General features: G+C 39.2%; 1 non-coding gene across 1 annotated transcript; it reads right to left on the reverse strand.

The window, feature by feature from the left end:
* Positions 1–5,089: 5,089 nt before the first annotated feature.
* On the reverse strand, positions 5,090–5,197 carry LOC112752489 (small nucleolar RNA R71). The gene has a single exon (XR_003176924.1). It is a non-coding gene; the product is annotated as a small nucleolar RNA R71 (small nucleolar RNA).
* Positions 5,198–17,711: the final 12,514 nt, after the last annotated feature.

Genomic DNA, 17,711 nt, shown 5'->3' on the forward strand with positions numbered 1-17,711 from the left:
ACTGGAAGAAGAGGAAGAAATTCAACAATCAAGTGTCAAGCTAATGACATTAAAGAAACACTTTTTGGGAGGCAACCCAACCATAAGTATCCCATAGTCTTTTCTTCTTTCTTTCAGTTATTTTAGTTTGATTTCATATTATTTTATTTTCTCTTATTTTTCATAATTCTCTTAGTTTTTCTAACGTTTGTGATCATATGTAGCCATTAGAACAGAAATAGGAACACATAGGAGAGAAACAAAACACCCTGGAGGATGCCCCTTACTGGCGTTCAACGCCAAAAGGGAGAAGAAAGCTTGGGCGTTCAACGCCGTAAGGGAAGCAGTTCTGGCGTTCAACGCCAAGAGGGGACCAAGTTTTCTTTGCTTGGGGACAAGCAAACTTTTTAGGTTTGGGGATGTAGAGCAAGCTCTAGGTGTATAGTATTATCAATAGCACCAAAGGGAGGTGAATCATCTTCATAGAAGAACACAGCTGACGTGGCAAAAATTGGCCGATTAAGAAATTAATATAAGAAATACGTTGCAAGTACAGTTCTTAACCAGCAAAAATCCGCTTATCAATTTAGAAGAGTTATCATAGATTTAAGAATAAAATACTGGGAGTATAAATCCTAGGTCGTCTCCCATAGTCTTTTCCTCTAGCTCATTCAACTAGAGCAATCTTTCTTCTCCAGCTAACTTGGTATCAAGGTTTAGGAATCTGGTTGCCCAGTAGGCCTTGTGTTCCAGTTCCACTGGCAGGTGACATGCTTTTCCATACACAAGCTAGTATGGAGAGGTCTCTATAGGAATTATGAATGCAGTTCTGTATGCCCATAGAGCATCATCCAGACTCCTTGCCCAATCCTTTCTATGGGTACTTACAGTCCGTTCCAGGATTCATTTTAGTTCTCTATTTGAGACTTCAGCCTGTCCATTTGTTTGTGGATGATATGGAGTTGCCACTTTGTGGCTAATTCCATATCGGACCAAAGCAGAGTAAAGCTGTTTATTGCAGAAATGAGTGCCCCCATCACTAATTAGTACTCTAGGCACACCAAACCTACTGATGAGCGGATAATTTATACGCTTTTTGACATTGTTTTTAGTATGTTTTTAGTAGGATCTAGTTATTTTTAGGGATGTTTTTAATAGATTTTGTGTTAAATTCACATTTCTGGACTTTACTATGAGTTTGTGTGTTTTTCTGTGATTTCAGGTATTTTCTGGCTGAAATTGAGGGACTTGAGCAAAAATCAGATTCAGAGGTTGAAAAAGGACTGCTGATGCTGTTGGATTCTGACCTTCCTGCACTCAAAGTGGATTTTCTGGAGCTACAGAACTCGAAATGGCGCGCTTCCAATTGCGTTGGAAAGTAGACATCCAGGGCTTTCCAGCAATATATAATAGTCCATACTTTGGCCAAGAATAGACGACGTAAACTGGCGTTCAACGCCAGCTTTCTACCCAAATCTGGCGTCCAGCGCCAGAAAAGGATCCAAAACCAGAGTTGAACGCCCAAACTGGCACAAAAACTGGCGTTCAACTCCACAAATGGCCTCTGCACGTGCAACACTTAAGCTCAGCCCAAACACACACCAAGTGGGCCCCGGAAGTGGATTTATACATCAAATACTTACTCATGTAAACCCTAGTAGCTAGTTTATTATAAATAGGACATCTTACTATTGTATTAGGCATCTTTGGATTACCTTATGATCCTTTGATCACGTTTTAGGGGGCTGGCCATCTCGGCCATGCCTGGACCTTTCACTTATGTATTTTCAACGGTAGAGTTTCTACACTCCATAGATTAAGGTGTGGAGCTCTGCTGTTCCTCAAAGATTAATGCAAAGTACTACTGTTTTCTATTCAATTCTTCTTATTTCTCTTCTAAGATATCCATTCGCACCCAAGAACGTGATGAAGGTGATGATTATGTGTGACGCTCATCATCCTTCTCCCTTATGAACGCGTGCCTGACAAACACTTCCGTTCTACATGAATAAAGCTAGAATGAATATCTCTTAGATCTCCTAACCAGAATCTTCGTGGCGTAAGCTAGAATGATGGCGGCATTCAAGAGAATCCGGAAGGTCTAAACCTTGTCTGTGGTATTCTGAGTAGGATTCAATGATTGAATGACTGTGACGAGCTTCAAACTCGCGAGTGCTGGGCGTTAGTGACAGACGCAAAAGGAGGGTGAATCCTATTCCAGCATGATCGAGAACCGACAGATGATTGGCCGTGCTGTGACAGAGCATGTGAGCATATCTTTCACTGAGAGGAGGGGATGTAGCCACTGACAACGGTGATGCCCTTGCATAAAGCCAGCCATGGAAAGGAGTAAGACTGACTGGATGAAGATAGCAGGAAAGCAGAGGTTCAGAGGAACGAAAAGCATCTCCATTCGCTTATCTAAAATTCTCACCAATGAATTACATAAGTGCCTCTATCCCTATTTTATTAATTATTATTCAAAAACTCCATTATCAATTTATATCTGCCTAACTGAGATTTACAAGGTGACCATAACTTGCTTCATACCAACAATCTCCGTGGGATTCGACCCTTACTCACGTAAGGTATTACTTGGACGACCCAGTGCACTTGCTGGTTAGTTGTATCGAAGTTGTGACAATTATGAATTAAGATCAGAGCACCAAGCTTTGGAGCCATTACCAGGATTTGTTCGAGCCTGGAGATCACAATTTCGTGCACCAAGTTTTTGGCGCCGTTGCCGGGGATTGTTTGAGTTTGGACAACTGACGGTTCATCTTGTTGCTCAGATTAGGTAATTTTCTTTTTGTTTTCTTTTCAAAAATTTTTCAAAAATATTTCAAAATTTTCTCACTTGTTTTTAAAAAAAAAAAATGTTTTCAAAAATATTATTTTTCTTCAGAATTTTTAAGAATGAATTCTAGTGTTTCATGAAGCATGTTGAAGCCTATCTGGCTGTAAAGCCATACCCAAACTACTTTGGGATTGGCATCCAACTAATCACTCCAGTCCATGTAATTATATGCTAAAGCTTGGCTGGCTATTAAGCCATGCCTGACCCTTTGATTGGAGCTTTAAAACTAACATGGCAAGATTCCTGGAACTCATATTAAAAATTTTGAAATCCTTATTTTTATTTTTCACAATAATTTTCGAAAAAAAAAATAATAAATAAAAATACAAAAAATTTAGAAAATCATAAAAATCAAAAATATTTTCTGTTTCTTGTTTGAGTCTTGAGTCATATCATAAGTTTGGTGTCACTTGCATATGCATCTTGCATTTTTTCGAAAATATCATGCATTCATAGTGTTCTTCATGATCTTCAAGTTGTTCTTGGTAAGTCTTCTCGTTTGATCTTGATGAATTTTTGTTTTGTGTCTTTTCATGTTTATCATATGCATTCTTGAATTCTTAGTGTCTAAGCATTAAAGAATTCTAAGTTTGGTGTCTTGCATGTTTTCTTTGCATTAAAAATTTTTCAAAAATATGTTCTTGATGTTCATCATGACATTCAAAGTGTTCTTGGTGTTCATCTTGACATTCATAGCATTCTTGCATGCATTCATTGTTTTGATCTAAAAATTTCATGCATTGCATATTTTTCATGTTTTCATAAAAATTCAAAAAATCAAAGAAATATCTTTCCCTTTTTCTCTCATCAAATTCGAAAATTTGAGTTGACTTTTTAAAAAATTTTTAAAATCAAGTTGTTTCTCATGAGTCAAATCAAATTTTCAATTTGAAAATCTTATCTTTTTGAAAATCTTTTTCAAAAATCAAATCTTTTTCAAATTTCTTAGTTATTTTCGAAAATTCTAAAAATATTTTTCAAAAATCTTTTTCTTATTTTTAAATCAAATTTTCGAAAATAACATAATCAATTAATGTTTTGATTCAAAAATTTGAAGTTTGTTACTTGCTTGTTAAGAAAGATTCAAACTTTGAGTTCTAGAATCATATCTTGTGATTTCTTGTGAATCAAGTCATTAATTGTGATTTTAAAAATCAACTCTTTTTTCAAAAACTAATTTCAATCATATCTTTTCAAAAATATCTTCTTATCTTATCTTTTTCAAAAATATCTTTTCAAATATCTTTTCTAACTTCCTAACTTCTTATCTTTTCAAAATTTGTTTCAACTAACTAACTAACTTTTTGTTTGTTTCTTAACTTTTTCAAAACCACCTAACTAACTCTCTCTCTCTCATTTTCGAAAATATCTTCCCTCTTTTTCAAAAATTTCTTTTTAATTAACTAATTATTTCTATTTTTCATTTTTGATTTCAAAAATTTTCGAAAAATTACTAACATTTTTCAAAAATCATTTTCGAAAATCACTAACTCTTTTTCAAAATAATTTTCGAAAATTATCCCTCCCCCATCTAATTCTATTTATTCATTCATATCCTAACATCTCATCTCACCTCTCCTCCATCCTCACAGTTGTGTTTCTTCCATTATATTACATTCTTTGTCTCCCCCTCTTCTTCCACTCACACAGGAATCCCTATACTGTGGTATAAAGGATCTCCATTATTATTATTACTTTTCTGTGCCTTCTTCTTTGTCATATGAGCAGGAGCAAGGATAAGAACATTCTTGTGGAAGCAGATCCAAAACCTGAAAGGACTCTGAAGAGAAAATTAAGAGAAGCCAAAATACAACAATCCAGAGATAACCTTTCAGAAATTTTCAAACAGGAAAAGGAGATGGCAGCCGAAAATAATAATAATGTAAGGAAGATGCTTGGTGACTTTACTGCACCTAATTCCAATTTACATGGAAGAAGCATCTCCATTCCTGCCATTGGAGCAAACAATTTGAGCTGAAACCTCAGTTAGTTTCTCTGATGCAGCAGAACTGCAAGTTTCATGGACTTCCATCTGAAGATCCTTTTCAGTTCTTAACTGAATTCTTGCAGATATGTGATACTGTTAAGACTAATGGAGTAGATCCTGAAGTCTACAGGCTCATGCTTTTCCCTTTTGCTGTAAGAGACAGAGCTAGATTATGGTTGGATTCTCAACCCAAAGACAGCCTGAACTCTTGGGATAAGCTGGTCACAGCTTTCTTAGCCAAGTACTTTCCTCCTCAAAAGCTGAGCAAGCTTAGAGCTGATGTTCAAACCTTCAGACAGAAAGAAGGTGAATCCCTCTATGAAGCTTGGGAAAGATACAAACAGTTGACCAAAAAGTGTCCTTCTGACATGCTTTCAGAATGGACCATCCTGGATATATTCTATGATGGTTTATCTGAGCTATCAAAGATGTCATTGGACACTTCTGCAGGTGGATCCATTCACCTAAAGAAAACGCCTGCAGAAGCTCAAGAACTCATTGACATGGTTGCAAATAACCAGTTCATGTATACTTCTGAAAAGAATCCTGTGAACAATGGGACGCCTATGAAGAAGGGAGTTCTTGAAGTTGATACTCTGAATGCCATATTGGCTCAGAACAAAATATTGACTCAGCAAGTCAATATGATTTCTCAGAGTCTGCATGGAATGCAAGCTGCATCCAACAGTACTCAAGAGGCATCTTCTGAAGAAGAAGCCTATGATCCTGAGAACCCTGCAATAGCAGAGTTAAATTACTTAGGTGAACCTTATGGAAACACCTATAACTCAACATGGAGAAATCATCCAAATTTCTCATGGAAGGATCAAAAGCCCCAACAAGGCTTTAATAATGGTGGAAGAAACAGGTTTAGCAATAGCAAGCCTTTTCCATCATCCACTCAGCAACAGACAGAGAACTCTGAACAAAATGCTTCTAATTTAGCAAATCTAGTCTCTGATCTATCTAAGGCCACTGTAAGTTTCATGAATGAAACAAGATCTTCCATTAGAAATCTGGAAGCACAAGTGGGCCAGTTGAGTAAAAGGATCACTGAAATCCCTCCTAGTACTCTCCCAAGCAATACAGAAGAGAACCCAAAAGGAGAGTGCAAGGCCATTGACATAAGCGCCATGGCCAAACCTGTGAGGAGAGGAGAGGACGTGAATCCCAAGGAGGAAGACCTCCTGGGACGTCCAGTGATCAATAAGGAGCTTCCTTCTGAGGAACCAAAGGACTCTGGGGCCCATCTAGAGACCATAGAGATCCCATTGAACCTCCTTATGCCCTTCATGAGCTCTGATGAGTATTCCTCTTCTGAAGAGAATGAGGATGTTACTGAAGAGAAAACTGCCAAGTTTCTTGGTGCAATCATGAAGCTAAATGCCAAATTATTTGGCATTGATACTTGGGAAGTTGAACCTCCCTTGTTCATCAATGAACTAAGTGATCTGGATCAACTGACATTGCCTCAGAAGAGACAGGATCCTGGAAAGTTCATAATACCCTGTACCATAGGCACCATGATCTTTAAGGCTCTGTGTGACCTTGGTTCAGGAATAAACCTCATGCCCCTCTCTGTAATAGAGAAACTGGGAATCTATGGGGTGCAAGCTGCTAAAATCTCATTAGAGATGGCAGACAGCTCTAGAAAACAGGCTTATGGACAAGTAGAGGACGTGTTAGTAAAGGTTGAAGGCCTTTACATCCCTGCTGATTTCATAGTCCTGGATACTGGAAAGGAAGAGGATGAATCCATCATCCTAGGAAGACCTTTCCTGGCCACAGCAAGAGCTGTGATTGATGTTGACAGAGGTGAAATATTCCTTCAATGGAATGAGAACTCCCTTGTGTTTGAAACTCAAGGATCTCCCTCTGCAACCATGGGGAGGAAGCAGAAAAAGCTTCTCTCCAAGCAGAGTCAACTAGAGCCCCCACAGTCAAACTCTAAGTTTGGTGTTGGGAGGCCACAACCAAACTCTAAGTTTGGTGTTGAACTCCCATATCCAAACTCTAAGTTTGGTGTTGGAGAGTCTCAACAAAGCTCTGCACATCTGTGAGGCTCCATGAGAGCTCACTTCAAGCTATTGACATTAAAGAAGCGCTTGTTGGGAGGCAACCCAATGTTTATCTAATTCTTATTTTTATTGTTTTTCATGTTTTCTTAGGTTCATGATCATGTGGAGTCACAAAATAAATATAAAAATTGAAAACGGAATCAAAAACAGCAGAAGAAAAATCACACCCTGGAGGAGCATCTGTCTGGCGTTCAAACGCCAGAACAGAGCATAGTTCTGGCGCTGAACGCCCAAAATGGGAGCATCCTGGCGCTGAACGCCCAGAACAAGCATGGTTCTGGCGTTCAACGCCAGAAATGGCAGCAAAGGGGCGTTGAACGCCCAAAATGGGCACCAACCTGGCGCTGAACGCCCAGAGTTGTGTGCAAGGGCATTTTGCATGCCTAAATTGGTGCAGGGATGTAAATGCCTTGACACCTCAAGATCTGTGGACCCCACAGAATCCCCACCTACCTCATCATCTCTCTTTCCATTCATGATCATCCCTTCTTTTTTTCCATTTACCACTCACATCCATACAACCACTACCTTCAAAATTCAACATCTCTCTCCCACCCAATCCCACCCATATGGCCGAATACACACCTCCATCCATCTCCTCCATATCCTCTTCTTCTTCTTCTATTCTTTCTTCTTTTGCTCGAGGGCGAGCAACATTCTAAGTTTGGTGTGGTAAAAGCATAGCTCTTTTGTTTTTTCCATAACCATTGATGGCACCTAAGGCCAGAGAAACCTCTAGAAAGAGGAAAGGGAAGACAAAAGCTTCCATCAAGGGTCTATAGCTCAGTGGTAGAACATTTGACTGCAAATCAAGAGATCCCTGAGATACCTCAGGGGATACATTTTCTTCCACACAATTATTGGAAGCAACTAAGGGTGGAACATCAAGAGCACTCCATCATCCTTCATGAAATCAGAGAAGATCTAAAAGCAATGAAGGAGGAGCAGCCAAGGCAAGGAAGAGACATAGAAGAGCTCAAGGACATCACTAAGGTGGACTCATTCCTTGTTCTTACTTTCTCTGTTTTTCATTTTCTATGTTATGTGCTTATCTATGTTTGTGTCTTCATTACATGATCATTAGTAGTTAGTAACTCTGTCTTAAAGTTATGAATGTCCTATGAATCCATCACCTCTCTTAAAATAAAAACTGTTTTAATTCAAAAGAACAAGAAGTACATGAGTTTTGAATTTATCCTTGAACTTAGTTTAATTGTATTGATGTGGTGATAATGCTTCTTGTTTTCTGAATGTATGCTTGAACAGTGCATATGTCTTTTGAAGTTGTTGTTTAAGAATGTTAAATATGTTGGCTCTTGAAAGAATGATGACTAGGAGACATGTTATTTGATAATCTGAAAAATCATAAAAATGATTCTTGAAGCAAGAAAAAGCAGCAAAGAGCAAAGCTTGCAGAAAAAAAAAATAGGCGAAAAAAAAAATAGAAAGAAAAAGCAAGCAGAAAAAGCCAAAAGCTCTAAAAACCAAGAGGCAAGAGCAAAAAGCCAATAACCCTTAAAACCAAAAGGCAAGGGCAAATAAAAAGGATCCCAAGGCTTTGAGCATCAGTGGATAGGAGGGCCTAAAGGAATAAAATCCTGGTCTAAGCGGCTAAACCAAGTTGTCCCTAACCATGTGCTTGTGGCGTGTAGGTGTCAAGTGAAAACTTGAGACTGAGCGGTTAAAGTCAAGGTCCAAAGCAAAAAAAAGAGTGTGCTTAAGAACCTTGGACACCTCTAATTGGGGACTTTAGCAAAGCTGAGTCACAATCTGAAAAGGTTCACCCAATTATGTGTCTGTGGCATTTATGTATCCGGTGGTAATACTGGAAAACAAAGTGCTTAGGGCCACGGCCAAGACTCATAAAATAGCTGTGTTCAAGAATCATCATACTGAACTAGGAGAATCAATAACACTATCTGAACTCTGAGTTCCTATAGATGCCAATCATTCTGAACCTCAATGGATAAAGTGAGATGCCAAAACTATTCAAGAGGCAAAAAGCTATAAGTCCCGCTCATATGATTGAAGCTCTGTTTCATTGATAGTTTGGAATTTATAGTATATTCTATTCTTTTTATCCTATTTTGATTTTCAGTTGCTTGGGGACAAGCAACAATTTAAGTTTGGTGTTGTGATGAGCGGATAATTTATACGCTTTTTGACATTGTTTTTAGTATGTTTTTAGTAGGATCTAGTTACTTTTAGGGATGTTTTTAATAGATTTTGTGTTAAATTCACATTTCTGGACTTTACTATGAGTTTGTGTGTTTTTCTGTGATTTCAGGTATTTTCTGGCTGAAATTGAGGGACTTGAGCAAAAATCAGATTCAGAGGTTGAAAAAGGACTGCTGATGCTGTTGGATTCTGACCTCCCTGCACTCAAAGTGGATTTTCTGGAGCTACAGAACTCGAAATGGCGCGCTTCCAATTGCGTTGGAAAGTAGACATCTAGGGCTTTCCAGAAATATATAATAGTCCATACTTTGGCCAAGAATAGACGACGTAAACTGGCGTTCAACGCCAGCTTTCTACCCAAATCTGGCGTCCAGCGCCAGAAAAGGATCCAAAACCAGAGTTGAACGCCCAAACTGGCACAAAAACTGGCGTTCAACTCCACAAATGGCCTCTGCACGTGCAACACTTAAGCTCAGCCCAAACACACACCAAGTGGGCCCCGGAAGTGGATTTATACATCAAATACTTACTCATGTAAACCCTAGTAGCTAGTTTATTATAAATAGGACCTCTTACTATTGTATTAGGCATCTTTGGATTACCTTATGATCCTTTGATCACGTTTTAGGGGGCTGGCCATCTCGGCCATGCCTGGACCTTTCACTTATGTATTTTCAACGGTAGAGTTTCTACACTCCATAGATTAAGGTGTGGAGCTCTGCTGTTCCTCAAAGATTAATGCAAAGTACTACTGTTTTCTATTCAATTCTTCTTATTTCTCTTCTAAGATATCCATTCGCACCCAAGAACGTGATGAAGGTGATGATTATGTGTGACGCTCATCATCCTTCTCCCTTATGAACGCGTGCCTGACAAACACTTCCGTTCTACATGAATAAAGCTAGAATGAATATCTCTTAGATCTCCTAACCAGAATCTTCGTGGCGTAAGCTAGAATGATGGCGGCATTCAAGAGAATCCGGAAGGTCTAAACCTTGTCTGTGGTATTCTGAGTAGGATTCAATGATTGAATGACTGTGACGAGCTTCAAACTCGCGAGTGCTGGGCGTTAGTGACAGACGCAAAAGGAGGGTGAATCCTATTCCAGCATGATCGAGAACCGACAGATGATTGGCCGTGCTGTGACAGAGCATGTGAGCATATCTTTCACTGAGAGGAGGGGATGTAGCCACTAACAACGGTGATGCCCTTGCATAAAGCCAGCCATGGAAAGGAGTAAGACTGACTGGATGAAGATAGCAGGAAAGCAGAGGTTCAGAGGAACGAAAAGCATCTCCATTCGCTTATCTGAAATTCTCACCAATGAATTACATAAGTGCCTCTATCCCTATTTTATTAATTATTATTCAAAAACTCCATTATCAATTTATATCTACCTAACTGAGATTTACAAGGTGACCATAGCTTGCTTCATACCAACAATCTCCGTGGGATTCGACCCTTACTCACGTAAGGTATTACTTGGACGACCCAGTGCACTTGCTGGTTAGTTGTATCGAAGTTGTGACAATTATGAATTAAGATCAGAGCACCAAGCTTTGGAGCCATTACCAGGATTTGTTCGAGCCTGGAGATCACAATTTCTTGCACCACCTACTGAAGATATGCTTATGGAGGAACTTCAGCACTGTCTTAGTATCATTAGTGGGTGTTACAATTGCCTCTACCCATTTAGATACATAGTCTACTGCCACCAGAATATAAGTGTTTGAGTATGATGGTGGGAAAGGCCCCATAAAGTCAATACCCCATACATCAAACAACTCAATCTCTAAGATCTCTTGTTGAGGCATGGCATAACCATGAGGCAGGTTATCAGCTCTCTGGCAACTGTCACAGTTACGCACAAACTCTCGAGAATCTCTATAGAGAGTAGGCCAGTAGAAGCCACATTGGAGGACTTTAGTGGCTGTTCGCTTACCTCCGAAATGTCCTCCATATTATGATCCATGGTAGTGCCATAGGATCTTCTGTGCCTCTTCTTTAGGTACACATCTATAGATTACTCCGTCTGCACATCTTTAAATAGATATGGCTCATCCCACAAGTAGTACTTTGCGTCAGAAATTGATTTTTTCGTTTGCTGCCTGCTGTACTCCTTGGGTATGAATCTCACAGCTTTATAGTTTGCAATGTCTGCAAACCATGGTACTTCCTGAATGGCAAAGAGTTGCTCATCCGGAAAGGTCTCAGAGATCTCAGTAGGAGGGAAGGATGCCCCTGCTACTGGTTCTATCCGGAACAGGTGATCAGCTACCTGGTTCTCTGTCCCTTTTCTGTCTCTTATTTCTATATCAAACTCTTGTAGAAGCAACACCCATCTTATGAGCCCGGGTTTTGAATCCTGCCTCATGAGTAGATATTTAAGAGCAGCGTGGTCAGTGTACACAATCACTTTTGATCCTACTAAATAGGATCTAAACTTGTCAATGGCATAGACCACTGCAAGCAGCTCTTCTTCTGTGGTTGTGTAATTCTTCTGCGCGTCATTTAGAACATGGCTGGCATAGTATATGACGTGTAGAAGCTTGTTATGCCTTTGTCCTAATACTATACCAATAGCATGATCACTGGCATCACACATTAACTCGAATGGTAATGTCCAGTTTGGTGCAGAAATAACAGGTGATGTGACCAGCTTAGCCTTCAGAGTCTCGAAGGCCTGCAAAAACTCTGTGTCAAAGACAAATGGTGCATTAGCAGTTAGCAGATTACTCAGAGGTTTTGCGGTTTTTTAAAAATCCTTTATAAACCTCCTGTAGAATCCTGCATGTCCTAGAAAGCTTCTGATTGCCTTAACATTGGTAGGTGGTGGTAATTTTTCAATTACCTCGACCTTAGCTTGATCCACCTCTATTCCCTTGTTTGAAATTTTATGCCCAAGGACAATTCCTTCAGTCACCATAAAGTGGCATTTTTCCTAGTTTAAAACTAGGTTAGTCTCTTGGCACCTTTTCAGAACAAGTGCTAGATGATCAAGACAGGAGCTGAATGAATCTCCAAAAACTGAGAAGTCATCCATGAAGACTTTCAGAAATTTCTCCACCATATCAGGGAAGATAGAGAGCATGCATCTCTGAAATGTTGCAGGTGCATTGCACAGACCAAATGGCATCCTTCTATAGGCAAATACTCCAGATGGACACGTGAATGCTGTTTTCTCTTGGTCTTGAGGATCTACTGCAATTTGGTTGTAACCTGAATAGCCATCCAAAAAGCATTAGTATTCATGACCTGCTAGTCGCTCTAGCATCTGGTCTATGAATGGTAAAGGAAAATGATCCTTTCTGGTAGCTGTATTGAGCCTTTTGTAGTCAATACACATACGCCACCCTGTAACTATTCTTGTAGGAACCAGTTCATTTTTTTCATTATGAATCACTGTCATTCCTCCCTTCTTTGGGACGACTTGGACAGGGGTCACCCAGGGGCTATCAGAAATAGGATAGATAATCCCAGCCTCTAGTAATTGAGTAACCTCTTTCTACACCACTTCCTTCATGCCCGGATTTAACTACCTCTGTGGTTGAACCACTGGCTTGGCATCATCCTCCAATAGGATCTTGTGCATGCATCTGGCTGGGCTAATGCCCTTAAGGTCACTTATAGACCACCCAAGAGTTGTCTTGTGTGTCCTTAGCACCTGAAGTAGTGCTTTCTCTTCCTGTGGCTCTAAGGCAGAGCTTATGATCACAGGAAAAGTGTCATCCTCTCCCAGAAATGCATATTTCAGGGATGGTGGTAGTGGTTTGAGCTCGGGTTTAGGAGGTCTCTCCTCTTCCTGAGGAATTTTCAGAGGTTCTTCTGTTTCCTCTGGTTCCTCCAGATCAGGCTGAACATCTTTAAAGATGTCCTCTAGCTCTGATTCAAGACTCTCAGTCATATTGATCTCTTCCACCAAGGAGTCCATAATATCAATGCTCATGCAGTCATTTGATGTGTCTGGATGTTGCATAGCTTTGACAGCATTTAACTTGAACTCATCCTCATTGACTCTCAGGGTCACTTTTCCTTTTTGTACATCAATGAGAGTTCGTCCAGTTGCTAGGAAGGGTCTTCCTAGAATGAGAGTTGCACTCTTGTGCGACTCTATTTCTAGCACTACAAAGTCAGTGGAAAAGGCAAATGGCCCAACCTTGACAATCATGTCCTCAATTATGCCTGATGGATATTTAATTGAGCCATTAGTAAGTTGGAGGCATATTCGGGTTGGTTTGACTTCTTCAGTCAAGCCAAGCTTTCTGATAGTGGATGCAGGTATTAGATTGATACTTGCCCCAAGGTCACATAGAGCTGTCTTAGTACAAGCACCATCTAATGTGCATGGTATCATAAAGCTTTCGGGATCTTTAACCTTCTCTGGTAAGCTTTTCAGAATGACTGCACTGCATTCTTCAGTGAGAAAAACTTTTGCAGTTTCTCTCCAATCCTTCTTATGACTTAAGATCTCTTTCATGAACTTAGCATAAGAGGGTATTTGCTCAAGTGCCTCTGCAAATGGGATCTTTATTTCAAGAGTCCTGAGATAGTCTACAAAGCGGGCAAATTGTTTATCCTATTTCGCTTGGCGGAGTTTCTGAGGATAAGGCATATTGGCTTTGTATTCCTCACCCTTAGTTGCTGCAGGTTTATTTCCTACAGAGGTGGTTAGAGAAGCCTTCTTAGGAGGGTTACAATCAGCACTTGCAGGTGTCTGATCCCTCATTTTCGTTTGAACACCAGGATTAGGGGTTGGATGGGCGTTTAAAGCCAAATTTCCACCCATTTTTGGCGTTTGAACGCCAAAACTGGGCATGGAATAGGCGTTTAACGCCAGTTTTTCACCCCCTTTTCGGCATTTGAACGCCAGTAGTGAGTATCCACTGGGCGTTTGACGCTAATTTTTCACCCTTTTCTAGCGTTTGAACACCAGAAGTATTCCTCTCTGGGCTCTTACTGTCCTCAGAGGGATTTTGAGCAGTGGTTTGGTCATCCTCTGTTAGTTGTTCCTTTCTTGGCTTTCTGCTACCTTGAGTTGAATTATTCAATGTCTTCCTACTCCTTAATTGAACAGCTTGGCATTCTTCAGTTATCAATTTAGATAGCTGTTGTCTTGCCTGATCCAATTGTGCTTCCATATTGTGGTTAGCATTTTAGTATCTTGGAGCATCTCCTTGAATTTTGCGAACTGTTTTGTTATAATAAGCAATTGCTGATTGAGTTCAGCAACTTGTTCTTGAGGACTAAGTTCAGTGGATACTGTTTTAGCCTCTTCTTTCGGGGAGGACTCACTGCTTAAGTACCGATGCTGATTTCTAGCAACTGTATCAATGAGCTCTTGAGTCTCTTTAATTGTTTTTCTCATATGTATAGATCTACCAGCTGAGTGATCTAGAGATATTTGAGCTTTTTCTATAAGCCCGTAGTAGAAGATGTCTAACTGCACCCACTCTGAAAATATTTCAGAGGGGCATTTCCTTAGCATCCCTCTGTACCTCTCCCAGGCGTTATAAAGGGATTCATCATCCTCTTGTTTAAAGCCTTGGATGTCCAGCCTTAGCTGTGTCATCCTTTTTTGGAGGGAAATATTATTTCAGGAATTTGTCTGATAACTGTTTCCATGTTCTTATGCTTGCTGTGGGTTAGTTTTTTAACCACCTCTTAGCTTGATCTTTTACAGCAAATGGAAACAGTAATAATCTGTAGACATCCTGATCTACTTTCTTGTCACGTACTGTGTCAGCAATTTACAAGAACTGTGCCAGAAACTCAGTAGGTTCTTCCTGTGGAAGACCGGAATACTGGCAATTTTGCTGCACCATGACAATGAGCTGAGGATTTAGCTCAAAACTGCTAGCTTTGACGGGAGGTATACAGATACTACTCCCATATGCAGCGGTAATGGGGTTAGCATATGACCCCAGAGTCCTTCTGGACTGTTCATTTCCACTTATGTCCATGATGGAGAAAAGGGAATTGATATGAATTGAAAATATATTATATTTATATTTTTATTTTATTTAATTAAAAGAAACCGAATAAAAAAAATAAAATAAATGGAAAATAAAAATTTCGACAACTAGAATAATTGATTAATTAAGAAAATTTGAAAAACCTTGGATATGATTTTTGAAAAAGATTTGAATTTTGAAATTCCAAAACTAAGATAAGATAAAATAAGAAGTTTTAAAATTAAAATCTGAATTTTTAAAGGTAGAATTCGAAAATCAATTAAAATAAAGAGAAAAAATATTTTTGAATTTAATGAGGCAAGAGAAAAACAATAAAATGACACCAAACATAGAATTTTTAGATCAAAACAAAGAAAACAATCAGGAAAACTTTGAATATTAAGATGAACACCAAAAGCAACTTTTGAAAAATTTTTAAGAAAACTAAAACACAGAGGACACCAAACTTAAAAATTTTTATACTTTGAACACTAATAATTCAAAAAAATGAAATAAAAATAAACTTATGCAATTGACACCAAACTTAAAATATAAAGCTAAACTCAAACGGAAGACTCTAAACCAAAAAGAAAAATTTTTCCTAATCTAAGCAACAAAATAAACCGTCAGTTGTCCAAACTCGAACAATCCCCGGCAACGGCGCCAAAAACTTGGTGCACGAAATCACAATCACACTTATGCAATTCCGCACAACTAACCAGCAAGTGCACTGGGTCGTCTAAGTAATACCTTACGTAAGTAAGGGTCGATCCCACGGAGATTGTCGGTTTGAAACAGGCTATGGTTATTTTGTAAAACTTAGTCAGGATGCTAATAATAATTCTCAGTTTCAATTGGAATGAGTAAAAGAACATGGATTAAATAATACTTGTTATGCAGTAATGGAGAATAGGTTGAGGTTTTGGAGATGCTCAGTCTTCTGAGTCTCTACTTTCCTACTGTCTTCTTCTTCACGCACGCAAGGCTCCTTCCATGGCAAGCTGTATGTTGGTGGATCACTGTTGTCAATGGCTACCATCCATCCTCTCAGTGAAAATGGTCCAAATGCGCTGTCACCGCATGGCTAATCATCTGTCGGTTCTCACTTATGTCAGAATAGGATCCATTGATCCTTTTCCGTCTGTCACTACGCCCAACATTTGTGAGTTTGAAGCTCGTCACAGTCATCCCTTCCCGGATCCTACTCGGAATACCACAGACAAGGTTTAGACTTTCCGGATCTCAAGAATGCTGCCAATTGATTCTAGCTTATACCACAAAGACTCTAGTCTAATGGATTCACATGCTCTGTTGTCAGGAGATGCAATCGAACTCATGAACCAGGAACCCAAGAGATACACACTCAATCTAAGGTAGAATGGAAGTGGTTGTCAGGCACGCGTTCATAGGTTGAGAATGGTGATGAGTGTCACGGATCATCACATTTATCATGTTGAAGTGCGAGTGAATATCTTAGAATAGAAACAAGCGTGATTTAATGGAAAACAGTAGTAATTGCATTAATCCGTCAAGACACAACAGAGCTCCTCACCCCCAACCATGGAGTTTAGAGACTCATGCCATAAAAGATACAAAATTCAGATGTAAAAAATGTCATGAGGTACAAAATGAATCTCAAAAAGCAGTTTTTATAATGAACAAGTGACCTAGGTTTACAAAAAATGAGTAAGCTAAGATAGATGGTGCAGAAATCCACTTCTGGGGCCTACTTGGTGTGTGTTTGGGCTGAGCACTGAAGCTTCCATGTGCATAGGCTATTCCTGGCATTGAACTCTACCTTTTGTGCCAGTTTGGGCGTTTAACTCCAACTTTTATGCCAGTTCTGGCGTTTAACGCCAGAAAAGGGTAAGGAGCTGGCGTTTAAACGCCAGTTTGCGCTACCAAATCTTGAGCAAAGTTTGGACTATTATATATTGCTGGAAATCCCAGGATGTCAACTTTCCAACGCATTTGAGAGCGCGCCAATTTGGCTTCTGTAACTCCAGAAAATCCATTTCGAGTGCAGGGAGGTCAGAATCCAACAGCATCTGCCGTCCTTTTTCAGCCTCTGAATTAGATTTTTGCTCATGTCTCTCAATTTCATCCAGAAAATACCTAAAATCACAGAAAAACACACAAACTCATAGTAAAGTCCAGAAATGTGAATTTTTCTTAAAAACTAATAAAAATATACTAAAAAGTGGCTAAATCGTATTAAAACTACCTAAAAACGATGCCAAAAAGCGTATAAATTATCCGCTCATCACAACACCAAACTTAAATTGTTGCTTGTCCCCAAGCAACTAAAAATCAAATAGGATAAAAAGAAGAGAATATACTATAAATTCCAAAATATCAATGAAACTTAGTTCCAATTAGATGAGCGGGACTAGTAGCTTTTTGCTTCTGAACAGTTTTGGCATCTCACTTTATCCTTTGAAGCTCAGAATGATTGGCATCTATAGGGACTCAGAATTCAGATAGTGTTATTGATTATCTTAGTTTAGAATGTTGATTCTTGAACACAGTTACTTTATGAGTCTTAGCCGTGACCCTAAGCACTTTGTTTTCCAGTATTACCACCGGATACATAAATGCCACAGACACATAACTGGATAAACCTTTTCAATTTGTGACTTAGCTTTGCTAAAGTCCCCAGTTAGAGGTGTCCAGAGTTCTTA

This window comes from Arachis hypogaea, chromosome 15 (assembly GCF_003086295.3).
Source record: "Arachis hypogaea cultivar Tifrunner chromosome 15, arahy.Tifrunner.gnm2.J5K5, whole genome shotgun sequence".
Taxonomy (NCBI): Eukaryota; Viridiplantae; Streptophyta; class Magnoliopsida; order Fabales; family Fabaceae; genus Arachis; species Arachis hypogaea.